At 54.8% G+C, this 3,177-nt stretch overlaps 1 long non-coding RNA gene across 1 annotated transcript in view; it reads left to right on the forward strand.

Annotated features, from left to right (window-relative positions):
* The first annotated feature begins 2,474 nt into the window (after positions 1–2,474).
* Positions 2,475–3,177, forward strand: part of LOC108449671 — a 4,036-nt gene continuing 3,333 nt past the window's right edge. Inside the window, exon 1 of the long non-coding RNA XR_001865931.1 lies at positions 2,475–2,701. This is a non-coding gene — a long non-coding RNA (uncharacterized LOC108449671). The remainder of the gene's footprint in view (positions 2,702–3,177) is intronic.

Consider the following 3,177-nt stretch of genomic DNA (forward strand, 5'->3'; position numbering starts at 1 on the left):
GCGGCCGCCTCTATTGAGGCGGCTCTGGCATGCATGTCTCCAGGTGTTCCACCCAAATCCTCTCCCCTGCATCCCTGCATCCTCCCCGGGGCAGCTGGAGCTCAGGGAGGCGCGGGGTGGAGGGGCCAGGGAGGGGAACCGCCGGCTGCGAGCAGCGCTGGGGGCTGAAGCCGCTGAGAAAATGCTTTTGGTCGGTCCGTGCCTCAGTTTCCCCAGGGGTTTCCCAGGGCAAAGCTACTCCTCGTTAACTGCTCTGTGCATCTCAGCTGCTGGGAATGGGAAAGCATTCAGTGATCCAGAAAAAAGAATTTTTACTGTTCTGTGGAGATCTTGAAGCCAAAGTTTTCAGCTGCCGTGAAAACAATTAATTGAGGGAAATAGAACAAAAATTTTAAGAGGAAATTCAAAACTAACTTAAAAAAAATATTTTAGAAACCAGAAAACTCAGGTGGCTCAAAGTTTGAACTCTTGGAAGTGAAATTAAAAGCGAGCCTGGCTTTCAATCAGCAGCACCAGAGGGGTCACCCCACCTCTCCCTGTGGCACCACGCAGACACCTCTCCCCTCCTTCTCCATTCCCCTGAGCGATTAAACCCACTATTATCTTATTTATTTTGGCTTCCCTCCTTGCCAGTCCCCCTGCTGTAAATTAAATGATTGCCGAGTTAGATTAGCAGAAAGCATATGTGGAAATTACCTTTTAATTTCTTAATTACATTGCACTCACCTGCAGCTCAACCTGCCAGGGTAAGGAAAGTGTGAAGTTAATTTCCATTGATATATTATCTGCGTTTTTATAAATTAGGATCCCATTAAAGAGGAAGCGTATCAAGAATTCATTGTTCCTAATCAGTCCATGGGACATGGATGGGATCTTCTTTCAGCCTCCAGGGGATCTCTTACAGAACCAGGGCTGGCTACGGGTCGGTGGGAATTGAAGCCTGAGCCTGGGCTGCTCCAAGAGGATCTGCTGGGACATAAGGAAATAACATTCACCATGAGAATAAACGAGCAGTGGAATAGAGGCCAGAGGAAATTGTGGGATCCCCCTCCTTGGAGGTTCAAGACAAATGCCTGAAAAACCTGCTCTGAATCCAGTGTTGGGCTTGCTTTGGACAAAGAGTAGGATTGCAGACCTCCTGAAGCCCCATCGCACCTGGAACTACCTGCAGCCGGTGTCCCTGTGCCGCAAGGGGCAGGAATTGTGCTCTGCCCATCGTTCCCAACACGGTCTGGGATTTCTGCTTTAAACCCTGCCAGCCACACCCAGAAATCGTCAGGAGGTGGCACGGTTCAGTTGCAAACCCAATAAATTCGCTTCAGGTGGAAAACGTTCGGTGAAATTCCAAGCTAAGACAGAAGATGCCTGATTTTTCCTCCCTGTGCGGTGCCTTCCCTCACTTGACCACGCTGCATTCATTTAAAACTCCTCACTCCCCACCCAGAGGTCACATCACCGATTAATCACGCTGAAGAGCCCCTCAATTATCTGAAACCACGATTACCCCAACCCATTCCACGTCCCTCATGACATTTGGATAACTGAGGTTGTTCTGTATTATTATTATTTTTCAATTGTGGTAATTATTGTACATTAAACCATTAGCATTCATTACTCCTACAGTGTGTAATTAGAACAATGGTGGATGGATTGCTACCGACTCTAATGAAGTTTTTATAATTGTAATTTATGGTCGTCAAATTACCTTTCTTAAAAATGAAGGCTAATATTAGCCTCTTAAGTTATGGGGAGGGGGTGGTAATTACTGCTAATTGATGCTTCTTGTTTGCTCTCCACACAGAGCAACGCCGATCCCATCCTGGAGCAGGGAAAACTGGGAGGGGATCCTATGGATTTCTGTCACTGTCTGAAGGGCAGGAGGGTGACAAGGGGATGGACCAGGCTCTGCTCGGTGCTGCAGGAACTGAAACCCAGCAGGTTCCACCTGAACATCGGGGAGAATTCCCTCACGGGTTGTCCAGAGAGGTTTGTGGAGTCTCCTCCTCCGAGGTACCCAGAAGCTGTCTGGACACAATCCCAAGTGAGGTGCTCAGGGAATGAGAGGGTGGTTCGGTGACCTCCAGTGGTCCCTCCCAGCCCCAGCCACTGATCTGGTGATTTGGGGATCCCTCCAGTCTCCACCTAGATCAGGATGGAGAAACATCCTCGGACAGCCGCGTTCACTGGGCCCATGCCATGACACCGTGACGGGGTGGAGGAATGGCAGAACCATGGAATATCCTGAGTGGGAAGGGCCCCACAGGGATCATCGATCCAGCTCCCAGCCCTGCCCAGACAACCCAGCAACCCCACCCTGGGCATCCCTGGCAGCGCTGTCCAAACGCTCCTGGATCTCTGGCAGCCTCGGGGCCGTGCCCATTCCCTGGGGAGCCTGGGCAGTGCCCGGCAGCCTCTGGCGGAAGAACCTTTCCCTGCTCTCCAGCCTGAGCCTGCCTGGCCCAGCTCCAGGAGCTCCCTGGATGCTGTCCCTGGCCCAGGAAGCAGAGATCGGAGCTGCCCCTCCACTGCCCCTCCTGAGGAAGCCGCAGCCCCCGACGAGTCTCTCCTTGGTCTCCTCCAGGCAGAACAATCCAGAGGACCTCCGCCGCTCTTTGTGTGGAGGAAACGCCGCGGGACGCGTGCTGGGAATGTGCTGGGAATGCTGCTGGCTCGGTGTGGAGCAGGAGGAGCAGCATCCCTGGTGGGCAGCCCGGGGGTCAGTGGGCAGGGATGGGGCAGAGAGAGGGAGAGGGCAGGGAACGGGCAGAGGGAGGATGGGGAGAGGGCAGGAACGGGCAGAGGGAGGATCGGGAGAGGGCAGGGATGGGGCAGAGAGAGGGAGAGGGCAGGGAACGGGCAGAGGGAGGATGGGGAGAGGGCAGGAACGGGCAGAGGGAGGATCGGGAGAGGGCAGGGATGGGGCAGAGAGAGGGAGAGGGCAGGGAACGGGCAGAGGGAGGATGGGGAGAGGGCAGGAACGGGCAGAGGGAGGATCGGGAGAGGGCAGGGATGGGGCAGAGAGAGGGAGAGGGCAGGGAACGGGCAGAGGGAGGATGGGGAGAGGGCAGGAACGGGCAGAGGGAGGATCGGGAGAGGGCAGGGATGGGGCAGAGAGAGGGAGAGGGCAGGGAACGGGCAGAGGGAGGATGGGGAGGGGGGAGGGGATGGGCGCGGGGG

The sequence above is a fragment of the Corvus brachyrhynchos genome, unplaced genomic scaffold, assembly GCF_000691975.1.
Source record: "Corvus brachyrhynchos isolate BGI_N302 unplaced genomic scaffold, ASM69197v1 scaffold19, whole genome shotgun sequence".
Lineage (NCBI taxonomy): Eukaryota > Metazoa > Chordata > Aves > Passeriformes > Corvidae > Corvus > Corvus brachyrhynchos.